Source organism: Canis lupus, chromosome 31, assembly GCF_011100685.1.
Source record: "Canis lupus familiaris isolate Mischka breed German Shepherd chromosome 31, alternate assembly UU_Cfam_GSD_1.0, whole genome shotgun sequence".
Lineage (NCBI taxonomy): Eukaryota > Metazoa > Chordata > Mammalia > Carnivora > Canidae > Canis > Canis lupus.
The window spans coordinates 13897390-13918330 of NC_049252.1; the positions used below are offsets into that span (position 1 = coordinate 13897390).

General features: G+C 35.1%; 1 long non-coding RNA gene across 1 annotated transcript in view; it reads left to right on the top strand.

Moving 5' to 3' along the window:
* The window catches only part of LOC102154980, a 385976-nt gene that overhangs the window by 312255 nt on the left and 52780 nt on the right, over positions 1-20941 (top strand). The window contains exons 9-10 of the long non-coding RNA XR_005382146.1: positions 3306-3381; positions 14059-14197. This is a non-coding gene — a long non-coding RNA (uncharacterized LOC102154980). The remainder of the gene's footprint in view (positions 1-3305; positions 3382-14058; positions 14198-20941) is intronic.

Genomic DNA, 20941 nt, shown 5'->3' on the forward strand with positions numbered 1-20941 from the left:
CCAACAAACGCTTTCGCTGAGATTCAATTGAATTCAGCCAAGAGTTTTGAACTTCTATTCTTTCACATTATCAGCGAAGCAGTATTTCTCATTAAGCTTCTGAGGGACCACTTAAACATTTCAATAATGCTTTATTCCATTTTACATGGACAATTATATGCCATATTAGCAGTCATGAATCTGAGGTTTCCTGAAAAAAAAATAAACAGTCTTTGTGGAAGTCCAGGGCCTGATATTAATTTTGCAATAAAAGAAAGAAAATTTTTGAATAAAAATTTAGAATCAAATATAATCTTGCCAGTATTCAGTGTTTTTTTTTTTAGTATTCAGTGTTTTATTTAAACATACATACATATCATCTACTATCCTTTCCTTGAAACATTATTTATATGACTATATTTTTGTCCATAAATTTTGAATGGACAGTAAAATCTTGCCACTTTTAGAATCAAATTCATTCTGACACTAGAACACTGACTAAACCTGTTATTTGTCCATTTTCACTTAAATTTCTTTTTCTCCATTATGCTATATTCTCTAAATTTCACCTTCCTTTTTTCATAAATTGAGCACAATACACTCTCCAAGCTGTCACTGAATATTAAATTCCATATATTTTCAAAAATTTTAATTGTCCTAGCTCTAGTCAGATTTAATGATACTTTAAAAAGGAGCTACAATAACCCTAGCAAAATGCCCTGGGTTAAGCATAGAGAAAGAGCCCAGAGTCATAGATTTGGGTCCTGAAATGGCTGATCTCAATTGCTTTGTACCCTCCTCCTGGTTCTTTTTCCTAAGCACTGTTGGTTGTCAAAATCACCAACATTTCCATTTATATTCTCACTTATCCTGCCAGCATGGCTAAGATGTAGAACATTCTCTTTATCTTAATTCACTTCTTTGCTTCCGTTTCACTATGCAATGCTCAGATAAAGTGTGGGCTACATCAAATTCAGAACAGAAAGCCTGTATTATTGTCCTCTTTATTCTCCCCAGCTGAGAGATAGGACCTAGATCTAGATATATTTGATATTTCAGAACCCATTCAAAACAATTTAAAGAGTCAGAATTTGTGTAGTCACCTAAGAAATGTATTTTGTAAGGGACAATTATAAAAGCTATGGAAGTTCATTCTCTAGTTTTCTAATTTTAGGAAGGAAAGAGTTATTATTTACTGTCTGTAATGACACAATTTATGCAAAATAAGAAAATGTTTTATGCATTTGACTGTGCCTATTTATTCTATTGTGGCTTGCTTTCTTTTGGTATGTTAGGGAGAGAAGTAAGGATCAAATCATTTGGAGGGTTTTTTTTTTCCCTTATGTTTCATATCAGATGACATTGTATCTGAATAGAGCCGGATCCCAGTTGTTATTCAACCAGTGAGCCAAAGGACGTTGATAATAGAAATTTCCCCAATTGGTTTCTTTGTTTTTAAAGTAGAAGGGTAATTTAAAATAAAACTAATTTTGTTTTAGTTTTTGAAATTTCAAATAATTACTATGCTATAAAATAGAACTCAAAATAGTTAATTTAATTGAGATGTCTAAGCCTAACACTACTAGACCTTTCAAATGAGCATGACTTACACTGATACACTGATAATGATTTAATAATATGTATTATCTCCCTCGAAGTTGGTATACTTACATAAACAATGGTTCGAAAGCCATAAGCCAAATTGAAAGTGAACCAGTACAGAAAGTGCTGAATGCGTCTATTATGCATTATTTTAGCTAGGGTAATGAATATTGTATTATCTCTTAATGTCGAGGTAGTTTTGTACTATTGTGGTGTCTGTTATTCTTAGAGAATCCTTAATGTAATGAAATGGAGCTAAGCTTAAATGCTATTTTGCTGGTTAGGTCATTATTTTTCCTTTTTGCTTGCACTTTGGATTATATAAAATCCTGCAGAGGCGAGAAGACACTTTAAAGATACAATAGAAGCAATGCTAACTTTAAAGTGAATCTTTCCTGGGTGGAACACAAAGTGCTTTCACTCATGATTTCTAATTACAGTATAGGTGACTCAAGAATTGCCACATATTTCATTCCCAGAAAAGGCACCATAAATAAATACTCTGTAGATGAGGAAAATTTAGGGATCATAAGATTAGATGACTTGCTTAGAACTAAATATATATATATACACATATGCATGTATGTGTATATAACTAAATATAGGTATATACACATATATAACTAAATATGTATATAACTGAACATATATACATAACCTATATATATATATATTTATTTATTTATACATATATAAAAGGGAAGGGAACTAAACATTAATTGTCTAGTATGTTCTAGGATTGAGGCAAATAGGTAAATGTTTTATAAATAATACCTCATTGACCCTCCTCCATGTTTTTCTAAGCATCAAATACTTGCAAAATTCCAAGCCACTGTTAGCAAATCAATTCTACCATGAAGATTATTTCACACTCATACCTCATATAGTGAGCTATACTCCCTACCAACCAGACAAAAGCATGGAAGCAGCATCTACTTTGATTTCTTTTCATGACTGACTTGGGAGCCCAAAATCTTTCCAAGGTCACTGAGTAACTAGTGTGAATTCCACTTTCATACTTTCCGGAGATCTAGTAGCCCCTCCCTTCTCTCTCCATTCATGCCCCTGGTTCTTTCTCTACTGCCTCCTTTTGTCACTGCCACACTTAGCAACAGCTGCTCAAATGATGCCCACTTCAGTTCATTATTTAACTCCCTTAACATCTCTCTGTAATAATTGTGTTTATTCAGGAGTTTCATCTTTGAGGATAGTGGATTAATTATAGTCTATGCAGGCACCATCTTCCTAAAACTGCCAATTCATCACCTTGCTACACATGGTTGGACACATTTCCCAACTGATTATTACGCGTGACCACTAGTGGTGATCATTTCCTAACTTGATTTTCTACATTTTCTGGAAGTAGTTTGCTTATTCACTTTTCCCAACATCTATCCTTACACAGATGCAGATAAATTTGTATCTTACTTTATAGACAGATATGAATATAATTTATAAAAAGACCACCTTTGTAGTTGAACATTACTACTTATTTTGAAATTCAAAAATATGTACACATTTCATTACTCATTTTTTCCTTATATTACAACTACGTTTTATGTGCTTAATGTTGACTCAATCATGATTTGATTTATCAAATCAAAGCTTAAAAAATATATTTCCTTTTGGCCAAAATCAAACTTTTGACATTCAACTTATCACCATTAGAGCTCTACAATGTTTGGAAATCCATTTTAGACTGATCTCTTTTTTGTTTTTAGCAGGTATCACTTTTTTTAAAAAAATCTACACCTTTCAGGAGAGTGGTATGCAATAGACCAACATCTTGGTGCTTAATTGGTAAGTTGGTAATTCTAGAAGCAGTGTGCTTTATTTGATAATAATTTTTAAAGTCATAAGCTGATATTTCTCTATGTCATTTGCTTTCTTCTCCTAATGAGATTTAAAATTTTATCCTCATCTTTTTTATATCAGTGATTTTTTTTTTCTATTTCCCATGCTATATATATTGTCACTCTAATCCATATGTTTCAATGACAGTGTTTCCCAAAGATGTAGAAACTTTAATTTGGGGGGTATACGATTATATTTTATTTAAGTAAACCATAAAGAAACTCCTACGGTTCATTAGTCATCCTCCCCCTCTTTCCCTGCTTCTTATCCCCCCTAGCTTTGGGGAAAAGTAGTGCAATAATAAGGATTATAATTAGATAAAGATACATGGGGACACCTGGGTGACTCAGCGGTTAAGCGCCTGCCTTTAGCCCAGGGCGTGATCCTGGACTCCTGGGATCGAGTCCCACGTTGGGCTCCCTGCAAAGCAGCCTGCTTCTCTCTCTGCTTCTGTCTTTTCTCTACCTCTCTCTGTGTCTCTCATTAATAAATAAATTATTAAAAAAATAAAAAAATAGATAAGGATACATGGGTAGAATATGCTATTACTGAGTAATAGTTACATATTATTTCTTTTTGACCAATGGCTAAAGGAACATGGAGTGATTCCTAGGTGAAAGACCAGATAAATCTGCTAGCTATCATTATTCTAGTCAGAACAAGCTCCCTAAAAAAAAACCACTCCCAGCCACTTTCCATTGCAAGGTAGCATACTGAATACAAAGAAACTTATTTTATAAATCGAGTCCACTATTTCTTTATATTTTGTTTCTCCCGTTGTTCTTATTAATATCATTTTATCATAGGATGTTCCAGTATTGAATTGTAATCCTTTAGAGGAGCTTGAACATAAAGACAATGATATTTAATACCTTCTGTTTTAACTAATCTTATAACTGAGGTTGAAGTGCAACAAGTTTAGTTTAAGAATAATCAAGAAGAAACGTATCAGACACTTGGAAACACTCACCCCTAAAGATTATGTAGAACAATGTTTTATATATTCTATAAAAAGTTTACAATATTACTTGCAATTTTAAGTACCAATATACAAAAGACCCAGGCACAATTGAGCTATAACATTCAAATTGCAACAGTATAGTTACATTTTGTTAGCCCTTTCATATCACTCCAAATAAATCCACATTTAACAAGGTCTCAGAATGATGTTTTTTTTTTTTCAAATAACATAAATCCAGGAAATTCAGAAAGTTGCACTTAGCTTAGTTTGATTACAAACATCTGTCATTGGCATGCACTAGGCACTGCTTACCTATGTCTCCAATTTAGCACTCTGTGGTAGTTGTAAATTGCCCCTCTAAACAATCAGATAAAGCTCAATCACCTTGAAACATTTTATTTTTCAGGTTTTGGTTTTAAATTTTAGTATAAGCCAACTGTATATTTTTCAATAATTTGACAATTTAAGCTAAGCAAAAGTTCTACTTGGGGAAATGTTACTTTAAGGACACTCCCATTCTGATGTTAGCTATTAAATTTTTACTAAGGTGTTGTCAGTTCCAGTTCAGTAAAATAAGGTTTATACAACTTAAACTCCTAGTTAAGTAATATAAAACATGTTGTTCAGAATTTGTTTTACTCCAGTAATATAATATTCACAGTCACCCCGAGAAATGTGTTCTTTGATCCCCATTATAGAGGTAAAGAGAGGCTTAGAGAAATTAAGTAACAGGCCTCAAGGCAATACCAGCTGCTATGGGCTTACCCAGGATTTGATTTCAAGCCATTCTGACTCCAAAGACATAAATCCAAGTTAAATGCAACTGATGTCTCTGCTTTCTTCTACTCTTCTCTTTGAGAGCTGGTCAACGATGTAAGACCTCTTCTATGTACTATCATCTATAGAGATTTTTCTCTTCTAAAATATATCAAGACCATAGACTATTTTATGTTTTTTTAATTGAAGTTTTGTTGACATACCACGTTATGTTAGCTTCAAGTGTACAACATAGTGAATCAACAATTGTATGCATTACACAGTGCTCAGCATAAGTGTGGTTGTCCTCATATCTATACAATGTTATTATAATACAATTAACCATACTCCCTCTGCTGTACTTTTCATTCTCATAAGTTATTTATTTTATAACTGGAAATTTCTTCTACAGTTTCAAAGCCTAGGCCTTGCATATAATAGAACAAGATAAATTTTGCTACTTGACCAAAATGCTTTTTTTTTTTAATTAGTTTATTTATTTGAGAGAGAGCACGAGCACACGTGTGAGCATGAGGGGGGCAGGCACAGGGAGAGAGAGAGAGAGAGAGAGAGAATGTCAAGCCAACTCCCCTCTGAGAAGGGAGCCTGATATGGGGCTTGATCTTATGACTGAGATCATAACCTGAGCAGAAATCAAGAATCAGATGCTTAACTAACTGAGGCACCCAGATGCCCCTCAAAATGCCTTAGTTGCTTAATAATTCTAATTTTTCTTAGCAGGCACAAAGTGACTTAAATGCTATCTAGCCACTGTAAATGAATTTCAGTAGCATAATAATTCCAGGCCTACTTACTTTTATTCTCTATTATTTTTCAAAAAAAATTTAAGCAAAAAACCGAGCTAAATTAGAATTAAATATGGGGTGCTTTTTTTCTTTTTCCTAGGGCATAAATGTGTCCCTGATTCCTGAAAGGATGTAAAATATTACCAGAAAGCTAAGAGAAGAGGAAAGTCATCTACCTATTGAAGATGAAATATAACTAACTCATTTAAGAAGTTTACTAGGAGGTTTTGTTTTGTTTTTCATAGAAATTAGATGGGTGACTATTTTTGCTGTAGGTGGTATCCTGGTGCTTTCCAGATACTTTTGTTAGAAGGGAGGCAACAATTTATAATTATGGAGTGCCTAGATGTGTCTTTCAGGAGAGACACAGCATGGAAAACCTGCTAGCACTTGCTGTGGGTTAGGAATCACCACAGACCTTTCAGTTGCGGTTTCTAACTGTGGATACCTTAGCAGGATGCCAGCTATTTGGTTCCTGGAAAATGTACTATAAGTTTTAATGCTTTCATTCTACCATTGACATATATATTGGAAATTTATTATTTGTGAACCACAAGAAAGAATCGCATTTTATAACTGTCCAGATAAATAAAATTAAAACATAAACCCCATCCAAAAAAAGTGAGACTCTTTCTTAGCCAAAGAATTCTTTCAGCAGTTGGCCTTAGAAAGAACAGGATAATGTTTAACCCATAATCATGCTTTGAAAGTTGCCAACTGTCCTGGGCCTTTGATCATTCCAAAGAGAAATACTTTCTTGTCTGTCTGAAAGAGAACCAGATACTGTGTACTTTGGTTACAGGCCCTATGCTTGGTCACTAGATTCATAAATGAAGTTGTTTAAAATGCAAAGAAATGACCAAAAAAGGCTATTAGAATTTCAGGAAGTAGTGGAAGAGAACCGAAGAGATTTAAAAAAATAAAAAGCATACTTTATGAATGAGTATCATAAGATAAAAACTTACAATATACTTATAACTCAAAAAATTTAGTTTGCTCTCAGAAATATTAAACATTAGGTTCATTTATGCCACTGAGAAAGAAATCTCCATGATTATTCAGGGGTTAATTTTGGTGATTGTGTGGAAAAAACTACATTTATGAGGGACAATTAGGAAGGAAAGTTTTATAAATACTCGGATTTCAAGAGATATTGAAGTGAACCGTCTGTTTGGATGAGCATCAGAGAATTCTTAAGGGTACCAGAGCATCTTGTCAGTGAAGCACAATACACAGACTTAGATACTGCAAAGAATCTAGTTGCTTTGAAATCTCACTTCCTGAATAAAACTCCATGAAAAATCTTTGACTTAACTAGTTTTCAACTTTTAACACTTTGGTATCCTTCAAGTAGAATTTAGTTCTTCACTGGAAAAAATATTAAAAACATTCAAGTTTTAGAATAATTTTTCCTCAAAGATAAAAAAAATTCATAAGATGAAACTGGTTAAACTTTGGAAGTTGAGGCAAGTAGAAGCCCATTTTAGGGCTTTAAAATAGCATAAAGCAGTCTATTATAAGTTAACTTCTAGACATTTTCATCTCTCTAGGTTTTATTTAATTTCCTCCTTTCTCTGGCCATCATCTGGGTGGACATTTTTACAAGGTATTCACTTATATGTCTATTCAAAATACAGCTATATTTAATTTGGAAACAAAGAGGGAAACCTGTAGGCAAACCTATAGGCAAAAGATATAGTTAACGAAATTTGCCATCAATGTACCCTACAATAAGGGTTTGGGAGAGATTTTTCTAGAGGGGAAACAATGGAAGAGCTAAATGATTATAATCTTGTATTAGTGGGTTCTACTAAACATGTTTAGCAAATTGAGGTGAATTTCAACCTACTATTACTATATAATAATTAGAGGTTTCAGGATAGTTCTAAGAAAAGCTCGTTTTCTATTAGGTTCCTCTTAGCTATTGCTACTTAACAAATAACTCTGAAACTTTGCAGCTTAAAACAACAATCATTTTATAATACTTTACAATTTGTGAGCCAAGCATTTAGTCAATGCTCAGCTGAGTGATTCTTCTGTTACATATGGCGTTGACTAAGGTTACCCAGTGCTATTCAGCCGGCAGATGGGCTTGTCTGGAGGGTACAGGACAGCTTCAGCCACATGTCTAGTGCCAGAAACTGGATGTGTATGCCCTTTCAAAATTCAGATATTGAAATCCTAACCTTCAATATTATGGTATTTGGAGATGAGGTATTTGGGAAGTAATTAGGTTATAAGCATGAGGGCCTCATGAATGAGATCAGTGCGGGGTCATAAAAAAGACCCCGGAAAGCTCCTTTGCCCCTTCTACTACATGAGAACAGTGAGCAAATGGCTGTCTATAAACCAGGAAGTGGATCCTGGCCAGGCACTGAATCTACTTGTCACATGATCTTGGAATTTCCAGCTTCCAGAACTGTGGGAAATAAATTTTGGTTGTTTCTAAGGCACTTGTTCTATGGTAGTCTGTCATAGCAGCCCAAATAGTCCAAGATATCTGGTGTCTTGAATGGGACGGCTGGATTATGGGTTCAGTTGGAAGTACACCACCCAAGCATAGCCTCCCCATAATGGTGGCCTCAGGGCAGTCAGCTTTCCTCCATGGTAGCTTGTGTTTTGAAAAGAAAGTGGTCTAGGAGACAAAAGCTAGGAGCTTCCAATTTCTTAAGGCTCCCCTAAAGTGGCACACCATCATTTCTGCCATATTGAATTTGTCAAAGATTCAAGGGGAGAGGACACAAATACCTCTTCTTAGTGGGAAGTATTTCAGAAATTTGTAATTTTTATTTTACCATGCTTGTGGTTACTAAAATCAAGTAAGTGTCCCTATTCAAAATCTATATATTCTTAGCAATGTGCTAGGATAGGGAGTCACAAGTAATGAAATCTATTCCTGAATATAAACTTTTTTCATTTTTAATCATTTATAATTCCATAATGACCAAATACAAATGAATAAAACTTTGTTTTGCTCCTCAACTGTAAAAAAAAGAAATTTAGACAAGAGAGGAAATCTGAATATGAACTGGGTATTAGACATAAAGTGAGTACTGAAAAATTTTTTACACGTGATAATGCCACAAAGGTTATGTAAGAAAAGGCTCTTATTGTTATTTTAAAGAAATATAATGAAATATTTAGGAATTAAATAACATTCTTTTGGAGACTTGCTTCAAAATACTCCATCACAAAGGTGACTAGATGGATAAAATTAATATAACAAGATACCACGATGATTGTTGTTGCTGCTAATGAGCATATGAGGGTTCATTATACTCCTTTGAATATGCTTATAAATTTTCTAATGATACAAATAAAAAGAAATGCTTTGTTGTTCTAATAGTGAGTATATTTCATAGTTACCACTGATTCATTGCCTAATACAGAAATATTTCAAAAGTCATAGTGCAGCTTTAAAGATAAAGTTCTTGTTGAGTCCTTTTTAATTTATTATGCACAATTTGTCTCAGCAGATAGCTCTGGATCTTGTCTATTAAGATACTACTAAGTCTATTCTCAGCAGTTTATATACTTTAATTTTCATCATTAATATAACATAATTTTCTTTATAGGTATTTATTTCTTCATCACAAGTATATCTTGAATGCCTCCTATTTGCTATTTCCTTCCTTCTAAAAATCAGGAGAAGCTTTGAGATTTTTAGGGTACAAAAAGGAGCTTTCTTCCTTCCATCCCTCCTTCCTTCCTTTCCTTTCTTCATTCTAAAAAGGAAGAAGCGTTGAGAAACCATGGAGAATAGAATGATGGATGGAGACCAGAATGATCATGCTTTCAGTCTGAAAATAATCTTCTTACAATGTGAAGAGCAGATTCAGGGTAGAGGAAGGGAAATGTATAGATTCACGAAGGTTCCAGTGGACACAGAGACAGTTTAAGAAAAATCAACAAAATTTGGTGAGAGATTAAATATAGAAAATAAATGAGAGGAATTGAAATGTAAGTGCTTGCCATTCACCAATATCCATTATCTCCTGTTTAATAACACTTATTTTAACTGAGAAACACTTATATGTGCCAGGCACGGTTCTAAATACTTTACAAATAACTTTCTCTGAAGCAGAGAGCTCATTCACCTTTTCCCATATGAGGAATCTAATACAGAGAGAAGCAGAATAACTCATGAAAGATCACACAGTTGGTGAGTGGGATATAAATCCAGTCTGCCCTAAGAATCTACATTTTTAATCCCAAACCTTGCTAGCCCATTCAAATTTTAGTTAGGCTCATGGCCAATCAGCTAGACATTACAGTTCTCAGATTACAACTCCCTTACAATTTGATGTGTTCTTGTGACTAAGCCCAGGTCAGTGGCATGTGAGCAATAGTGATACATGCTACTGTTTGGTCATGTGTTTTATTCCTCTGCCTTTCTTTCTTTCCTTTGAGAGATGGTCAGCATTGGAAAAACTGCCTTGAACCCAGAAATGGAAGCCATATACTGATGATAGCAAGCCTGCCCCCATAACCCAGGACCACTTATTTAGAAACCATGTGAAAGAGAAATGCATTTTTTTGTTACCTAATCTGTGCTAAATTAGTTACTATTTGTTGCATCAAATTAACCTGTCTCTTCCTTAAAGTAAAAACTGTCATAGATAACTGCCCACTTTCTGGAGTGCAGAATTGGAGGCATGATGAGACAAATCGTTAGGAGAGGAAACAAGCAGGTTTGGAGAAAGAAAACCATGTTAGTTACACGTTAAGTTTAAGATAACGTTAAAGCATTCAAGTAGAGATGTTGAGTAGGTAGCTATATACATGGATCCAGAGCTTTAAAAAAAAAAATAGAGCTGAAAATAAACATTGATACAACTCTGAAATCAGCTGCACATCAGTGAAAATATATTTTTTTCTGAAATAGTCCATAATAATCTCAAGTGCTACAAAGAGGCTTTTTCCTAGCATTTTACTAACTTCCCAAATTTATATTGGAAAATATACTTTTAAGTGTGAATGTTTAGAATAGATGATCCCTTGAATCTTACATTTTTGAAACAACACTTGTCTACAGCCTCTAGAAAGTTAGTTTAGTAATCTTGTATCAGAAAAATTACTTGGTTTAGGGAGGTTGAGGTTATTGGTAATTGTATTAGTTGTCTACTGCTACATAACAGATTACTCCTAAGCCCAGAACCTTAAAACAACAAAATATTTATTATGTTATAGCTTCTGTAGGTCAGGAATCTGGGCACATCTTAACTGTGTGCCTCTGGCTCAGGGTCTCTTGTGAGGTTGCCGTCAAGCTGGAGGTCAAGGCTGCATCTCAGAACTCAACCGGGACTCAAAACATCTGCTTCGAAGCTCACGCTAGTGGTTCTTGGAAAGCTTCAAGACCTTGCTGAACTGAGGGCCTCATTTGTTTACAGAGCTCCCAAGGCCTCCCCCAAAGGATTGCTGACAGCATGGCAGCCTATTTCTCCCAGCACTGCAGGCCATGAGAAAGAGAGAACACTGCAGATGGAAGGCATAGTTTTTTCAAAACCTAATCTTGGAAGTGCTACCTGTTACCTCTAAAACAGTCAAATTCATGGAAGCAGAATGGAATGGCGGTGACAACAAAGTTGCTGTGGAGGGGGAAAATGTGAAGATGTTGATCAAGGGGTAAAAAATGCGTTCTGCAAGATGAATATGTTCTGGAGATCTAATGTATAACAATATGACTACAGTTAAATACTGCATTACATTCTTAAAATTTGCTGAGAGAAAAAAAAATTGCTGAGAGGGTGGACCTTTAGTGTTCTCAGCATATACATACACAAAAAGTAACTATGTGAGATGATAAATATGTTAATTGGCTTGATTGCAGTGATTACTTCACCATATGCATATCAAAACATAAAGTTATACACCTTAAATATATGCATTTTTTATTTGTCAACTATACCTCGGTGAAGGAGGAAAAAAAGGATAGCAATAAAGAAAAGTGAATTATTTAGCCCAACCTACTCAGGGAAGCAGGTAACAGAGGGCTGAGGGCTAGGAGGCAGAGATTATTGGGGCCATTGTAGAGGCTGTCTAGCATGTAACCAAGAGTGGTCATAATGACATTAATGTAGATTTTGTGAGGGTACTTAAATTCTCTCTTAGAACTTAAGTTCTAAGTTTTTTGTATGTACATTAAATTAACATTAAATTTAAAAATTTAAGTTTATACACACACACATTATGGTAAGTATTCTATGGAATACAGGGATAAATAATTTATGGAACCTGAACTCTTGTTTCTAGTACAACATGTGTGTTATTTATTCCTTGGTTGGAAACTTATATTATTTCTCGAGTTCAGTTAAATATATATGTATACATATATTCCTCATGTGGCAAAGTGGGGTATGAAGAAATACTGTGTTCTTTCTTACATAGAAATAAATGAAATAAAGCCTCTGTATTTAACATTGTAAATGTGCCAGAAATAATAAATACTATTAATGATATGCTTTAAAATTGAAATTCTTAACTTTCATCAACAAGATATTTTTATTCTTAAGAAATGGAAATTGAGGGCAGCCTGCCCAGGTGGGCTCACTGGTTTAGCACCACCTTTGGCCCAGGGCGTGATCCTGGAGACCCGGGATCCAGATCGAGTCCCACATCAGGCTCCCTGCATGGAGCCTACTTCTCCCTCTGCCTGTGTCTCTGCCCCCCACCTCTTTCTCTGTGTGTGTGTATGTCTCTTTCGTGAATAAATAAATAAAATCTTAAAAAAAAAAAAAAAAGAAATCCTATTTAAAAAAAAAAGAAATGGAAATGGAAAATTTTCTAAAAAAATATGCAAAGGTAAAATGTAAAATACTTTTACATTTCATATTTATTATAATCAAATTCAAGATAAGAGAAGTGATGATAAGCTTCTGCAAAGCTTCTTGAAAAATTCCTTGCAGATATATCGTTTAAGTATTAAGATTAATAAAAAGCAATTAAATTAAAATAATTAACACAAAATACAGTGTTCATGCTCAGTAGGGTTACTTTATAGTAGATTTTAATTGAAAATTGACATCTTCTTACCCAGCATACTAACCAAAGGCTTTTATTTCATCTTGAGAAGATTATATATCAGTATAAATCCAGAGATTAGAAAAGTCTTTGTAATTACACAAATTGCCTCTCTAATATCATGTCAATTTAAATGTTACATAAAGATAGAGCAAGAAAACTAAAAATGCTAAAGCAAACAATCATTGAACTGCTGGGAAAAAGTCCATAGAAAGGGCATATTGTATCCTCTACTAAGAAAATATCAGAGTTTCAATTCTTTATTGATCAACTCATTTCCATAATGTGAAACCATGTAAACTATTGAACTAGATGGAGAGGAATAGATAAATTCAGATGTTGCAAATAAATGATTATGCTAATTCTCAGATTCAGATACAATTATAAAACATTTTTATACTATTATTGGTTTATTCCACATTTCAAATTAAATTTCTATGATGAGGTAAATGTACTTCTCATAGCACATAGGAGTTATCCTTATATGTCAGTACTACTGTTAGCTAAATCTCTGGTCTATCAATGATTATATTTAAATATACTGCTCTACAATTTAAACAAAAATTGATTAAGAAATACTTGGGTAGATACAGTGCTGACTGGTTAGATAAGCTGCCTACTAACTGAGTAGGCAAAATTTCCTTGGATAGGTAGAGAATTTCTCATATTTTGTGTAAGATGAACATTAAAAAATTCCTCATTATTTTGATATGTAATATCCACTATTCAGTCATCTATTAGATTCCAACAAACATCAGTGAAGCACTTATTATGCAACAGATAATGTAATAAGCACTCTGTGAAAGACAGAAATAAATAAAAACATATATACGAAGGTAATATTAGAAGTGATCCATGAGGCTGACTACAGATAATGTCAGGGAAACTAACCTCATATACTGTCTGATAAACTGTGAAGGCTATTTATTTACCAATTTGAAACTTATATTACTTTTCGGAGCTTAGCTAAGAAATGAATAAGGGAATCTCCCTGTGTAAGTCGGCACTTCAGTTCCCTTTCTCCTCCTAGAAATCATGCAAAAGCCACAATGATAATAAAGACCTCTCTGCCATTTTCAGGGAAACTAGGAAGTAAAATTGAAATGCATGCATTGAGGACAAGCTACATAGAAGAAATTGCAGAGAATAATATGGGAGTTCTAGAATTGCTTAGTGGCAGCATATACCAGAAAGCATCAGCAAAATTATATTTCCTCAGGTGAGTGGCTCTTTGTGAATTGTGAAAATATACCCGTCCTCTGCAGTAACAGGAGAAGGAACAGGTCTGAGCAGCTCTCATGGCAAACCTGCCACCAACCCCAACCTGCAGCGGTTGAGATGAAAGAAGCAAAGGTTGGAGAACTAACAAAAATTTCCCAGGAGAGAAATTTTGGCAAAAAGTAGTCTAGAAAGATATTTGTCAGCAGGAGAAAGAATCTGGAATTTGAAATTTTAAAGAATACTCTGGAATATCTAACCCTACAGAAACTTTCTGTAAATACCTTGTCCAGAAAAACTTCAATGCATTCAGTGATGAGTAATACAAAAGGACCGAGAAGAACATCTATACAAAAATAATATAGAAAATGAAGCATAAAGCATACCAGAGAGTAAACTCGTTGCCATGGTGCCTATAAAAATTATGAACAAATATTTCAGCATGAATTGAAAAACAAAACAAAGCAAACATTAGACTAGAAACACAAATAAAGAAGTCAGGTAAAAGACATCAAGAAAACTTGGATCTGAAGTGATCTTACTTCAGAAAAGAAGTAGAAAAACCATTATAAAGTAAGGGGAAATTTGAAGTCCACAAAGAAGGATAGTCACTAAAAAGAAAAAAGATATGAAAAAGTAAGATAGAAAATAGAGAAGTCAAAAATGAAAACATTAAGAGTTAAAAATAACCTAAAATATTAGCTATTTAAATTAGATGGAGGTCTCTCCAATATATATGCATAGAGTCCCTGATGAAGTCCCTTTGAGAAAGCAAAACAAAACAAAACAAAAACCAGAAAAATATATTCAAAGGCATAATTTGATAAAACTCATGAAATATCACAAAAGAAAAATGTATGATTGTGCTCATGTGAGGAATCTAAGGTAGTCAAATTCACAAACAGAAAGTAGGGTGTTGGATGATGGTTGTCAGGGATGGGGTAGGAGGGAATATGGAAATTTTTGTTTAATGGGTACAGAGTTCCAGTTTGGGAAGATGTAAAAAATTCTGGAGATGAATGGTGGTGATGGTTGCACAACAATGGAAATGTATTTATTGCTACTGAACTGTACACTTAAAAATGATTAAATGTGATGTTATGTATAGTCTACCACAGTAAAAAAAAAAAAATCATGAAGGAGGATTCGTCTTTTCATAACAAAAAGGAACAGTGTGTGTCAGAAAATATTGACCTAGAACAGGCCAAGACATAGTCCGTTAAGAACACTGGACTTTGAAGATACAGACACCAGCAAAAGTCTCACAGGACTTGGAAAGGGAAAAACAAATCAAGCTGATCTCAAATTTCTCCCCATTAACTTTCCATACTGGAAGCTACCTAAAATATAGTTAAGGAGAGAAAGCATGAACCATGGATTTTACATGCAGACGAGCCATACTGATTTATCAAAATTGCAGATAATTATTTTAAACATGCCAGAAACATGGAATTTTATTTTCAAGAGACCTTTTTAAGAAAATTGTCGGAGGGAGGGACTGACTAAGGAAAGACTGGTGAAAACATGACAAGATAATTGGAAAAAAACACTAAATATATTTAACTGCAAAACAAATGCAAATATTACAGTTAAAGTCAAAGCAGGCGAAGTTATATTCCCTGTCAAGAAAAAAATAATAATGAATAGGAAAGAGAAGGTAGGGAAACACTAGAAGGAGAATTTCTTGATGGTCTCTTCTTTTTTTTTTTAATTTTTATTTATTTATGATAGTCACAGAGAGAGAGAGAGAGGCAGAGACACAGGCAGAGGGAGAAGCAGGCTCCATGCAGGGAGCCCGACGTGGGACTCAATCCCGGGACTCCAGGATCACACTCTGGGCTGAAGGCAGGTGCTAAACCGCTGCGTCACCCAGGGTTCCCTTGATGGTCTCTTCTGATATATCTGGGGACCAAAGAATATCATCTATAGATGAAAAATAAAATACAAATATGTAAAATATAATATTTGTAACACCATTATATATGTACATTTGCCCATGGTCACAATCATGCAAAAAAAAACAGTGGTTAAAACAATAATCTTTAATTTGCAAGAATCTGCAGTTTGGATAGCTCTGCTCAGGAGGAAAGTCTGTGGGCCCCAGTCTCCTCCATATGGTTATTTTCTTTTTGGGGATAGTAGACTAGCTAGTCAGGCATGATTTTAGGCTTGGGCAGAGCCTTAAGAAATCCATGAATCTCCTTGAGTATTAGCTTTGAAAAAAGCCCTTGCAAAATGGGTGAAGGGGGTCAAAAAATAAGAAACTTCAGATTAAAATAAGTGTCCTAGAGATGTAATGTACAGCATGGTGACTATAGGAAATAATATCATATTGCATATTTGAAAGTTGCTAAGAGGAGCAGCCCCAGGTGGCTCAGCTGTTTAGCACCGCCTTCAGCCCAGGGGGTGATCCTGGAGACCCGGGATCGAGTCCCACGTCGGGCTCCCGGTGCATGAAGCCTGCTTCTCCCTCTGCCTGTGTCTCTGCCTCTCTCTGTGTGTCTCTCATGAACAAATAAAAAAAATCTTAAAAAAAAAAAAAAAAAGTTGCTAAGGGGATCCCTGGGTGGCGCAGCGGTTTGGCGCCTGCCTTTGGTCCAGGGCGCGATCCTGGAGACCCGGGATCGAGTCCCACGTCGGGCTCCCGGTGCATGAAGCCTGCTTCTCCCTCTGCCTGTGTCTCTGCCTCTCTCTCTCTCTCTCTCTCTCTCTCTCTCTCTCTCTGTGACTATCATAAATAAATTTTCAAAAAATTTTTAAAAAGTTGCTAAGAAGATAAAAGTTCTCATCACAAGAAAAATATTATAACTATGTAAGGTGATACACGTTAACTAGATGTGTTGTGGTGATCATATTGCAATATATACAAATATTGAATCAGTATGCTATATACTGAAATAATATAGTGTGACATGTCAATTATACCTCAAGTTCTAAAAGATTAAATTTTTAAAAAATCCCTCACTTTTCTGAGCTCATCTCTTTCTTATAGTACCTTATTACCTCATCATACGTAGCTAAAAGTCACCAAAATATGTTTCTGACTTTCGGCCTGGCAGTATCTTGCCCAACCTTCCATTCCATGATCCATGCCTGAGATCACAAAAGCTTTGGGTACACTTAAAAATTTTCAATTTATAGTTAAGAGACAGTTTTACCAAATATTTTGCCACTAACATTATTCAGTGTTTGGCTGAATAATCCCCCCTCAAGATGTCCACATCTTAATCCTGGGACTTGTGAATATTTAACCTTGCAGAGCCAAAGGGTCTTTGCAAATGTGATTAAATTAGGGATCTTGAGATGGGGAGAATTTTCCAGGTCATCTAGGGATGCCCAAAAGTAACCACGAGGGTCCTTCTAAAATGGAGGCAGGAAGATCAGAGTTAGAGAAGGTGGTTTGATAAGAGAAGCAGAGAGAGGCCTGAAGATACTACTCTTCCCGCTCTGAAAATGGAGAAGGGGGCCATGGCCCAGAAATGTAGGCAGGCTTAAGAAGTTGGACCAAGCAAGGGAACAGACTCTTCCATACAGCTGCCCTTAGGAACCAACCCTACCAGAATCTTGACTTTAGACTAGTGAGACTGATTTTGGACTTCTGACCTCCAGAATTGTATGGTAATAAATGTGGGTTAAGTCACTAAGATTGTGGTAATCTGTCACAGTAGCAATAGGAAATCAATACACAGGGGTTATCCATTTCCCAAATTTGTATAATAATTTATCTTCTCACCATTTCTTCAACCTATTGTAATAAATATGACACAAACACTCATTGGGAATATAAAAAAATGAATTGGCCATATAGAAAGTTTTTCTGATTGTCTCATCTTAAATACCTGAAAGCTAAATATATTATTTATATTTGGCAAGTCAAGTAATATTAAGTTTATATATATTTAAATACCTGAAAGCTAAATATATTATTTATATTTGGCAAGTCAAGTAATATTAAGTTTATATATATTTAACAGTATGAGGGTAAAGAGTAAAAAAGATAATCAAATGTTGGAAGAGACAAAAATATACTAATGTCATTATTATAGGAACTAATGGGCACTATCTGAATCAATAAAAAAGGGGAGTCAAAATTATAGGAATAGGAATAAAATTCAAATATTCCCAAACATTAAATACACGTGCAGGCATACACCACATATACAACACCCCATAAATATACCAAAATGAAAGAGATCACTCAGTGAAAGTATACAAAAAAAAACACTTTGGGGTAAGGGTGGGAATAGAAAACATAACAAGATAATATGAAAATTTAAAAATGGGCAAGAGTGTACCATGCAAATGCCAAATCAAAAGAAGCAGACGCAGGATTCATTATCAACTAAGATGGAACACATAGTGAAAACATGAAGTGGTACAGAAGGGGGAACTTTACAATCATATATGATACAGTTCACAATGAAGATGTAATAGTTATGAATATGCATGTCCTAAGTAGCATAACACCATTATTGAGAAGGCAGAAATTATAGAATATTCAAGCATAAATGTACTAAACACACCAGCAGGGAGACCCACAATTATTCAACTTAATTCAATCCAGCAATATTGATCGAACCCCCACCAAGCAGTGGGGATATAGCAAAGAAATAGACAAAGACTCCCTCTTTGGTGTGTCTCATTTTCTAGTGTGGAGCGATAAACAGCAAGTGGAAAAAGGAAAATATACAATATAGTAGGACATGATTGGTTCTACGGAGAAATTAGAAGAGTGCCGGGGTATGGGTTTCCCTGTAAGCAGAGGAGACAAGAGAAACCTCAATGAGAGGGTGATTTTGAGCCATGTCTTGAATGAGGTTACGTGGTTCATGGAGTATTGAGAGAGGGATCGATGGCAAGTAGGTAAAATAGGCAAGCAGTGAAAAACACACTTCTCACTCTATGCCTTTTATAAACGTTGAACAATGTGGTTATAATATCTTTTCAAAAAGTTAAAATATGATCGAGAACTAGCACGATTTGGAAAAACAAACTGAACCATGAGATTTGGGTTTTGGTTCAGGTTCACTTACTAACGTACCTATGATTTGGATGAGCCACTAGGTCCTCTGGGCTTCCTTTCCAGATCTGTAAAAAAGGGTGGAGGCGATCCTCAAATTCCTTCCTCCTTTAATATTCTGTGGGTCTATGATTTAATACAGTGTTCATCAAACTGTGGTCTAGGAAAATAGTTTTGGAGTCTAGCCATTAGTCAACCTGTTTATCAGTACCCTGTCCTCAGCTTCCCCGCAACACACAAATAATGAATAGCTGTATTTTCCAATCTAGAATTATGTAATTCAAGTCATGTAAAGAATAAATATTAGAAAACTCAAGAAATATCACTTTTGCAAAGGCATTCAAGACTAAATGACAACAGGAAAGTTCCTTAAACACAGACACACCATACACACACACACACACACACACACCAAACTATCTGGGTAGGCCTCATCATCACAACAAAATTATAATTATATTTTAATATATATATTTAAATTTATAAAAGGTACCTTTTTACTCTTTTGGAGATTGTGATGTGGCCTTTGGGTAAGGCCCAGGACATTTTCTGTTCGTTGTAAAATTAAGTGCAATTAAAAAAAAAAAAATTAAGTGCAATTAAAAATATGGGTGAAATATTTCTTCCTCTAAGTGGTTTGGCAATTCATAAGGTAGTATGATTTATGTTAGTCTTCTAGCAATATACCTAAATTCTGTCTCCTGTCTCTGTATTCTATAGAATTAACTCCTTAGAGTAGATCTCACTCACTTCCTTGATAACTTCCAGAGCACATACTACAAAGCTCTGTGCAAATATGAACTTAAATACAGTTCTTTTTTGTTTTTAAGATGTATTTATGTATTTATTTGAGAGGGAGGAAGAGAGAGAGAAGAGCATGAGATCAAGGTGGGGGCAGGGTGAGAGGCAGAGGGAGAAGCAGACTCCCTGCTGAGCAGGGAGCCTGATGTGGGGCTCAATCCTGGGACTCTGGGATCATGACTTGAGCCAAAGGCAGATGCCTAACTGACTGAGCCATCGAGGCACCCCCTCAAATACAGTTCTATCTTGATTTACCTATGATATGAGGAAAGATATGAGGTGGAAGGTCGGGTGCAGCCCTCTCGGTGAATTATCACTTCTAAATTTTCCTGCCTTGATGTAAATGAGCAATCAAGAAAAATAGGCAAAGGATACAAAATCTCTCCTATTGGGTCACCTGGGTGGCACAGCCATTAAGCTTCAGCCTTCAGCTCAGGTCATGACCTCAAGGTCCTGGGACCAAGCTCCGCATGGGGGTCCCTGCACAGCAGGGGAAACTGCTTCTCCCTCTGCTCCTCCCTGTTCCCCTCCCAACTTGTGTTCTCTCTCTCTCTCTCTGTGTCTCAAATAAATAAATAAAATCTTTAAAAAAAAAAAAAAACCTAGCACAAAATCTCCTATCCACAAGGTCAAGAGCCCTTCCCACAGAGAATAAATGTCCTATGCATAAGATCATACCATTTATACAAGAAAATATTTTCATGGCCCAAAACTCTAATAATGGTATTTTTGTCTTCTATCCAAGGGGGGATTTGATACCTGGCTATTTCCCTTAACAACAAGGGAAGGACGTCTGTGACTCCTATAAATAGCTTTTGCCTTGAAACGCAGGTTGAAAGAAGTTTCTTAAGGATTAGACCCAACCTCCAGTACAGTCTCTATATAAGCTCTGGAAACGCAGAATGTGGCTGCTGTGCCATTTTG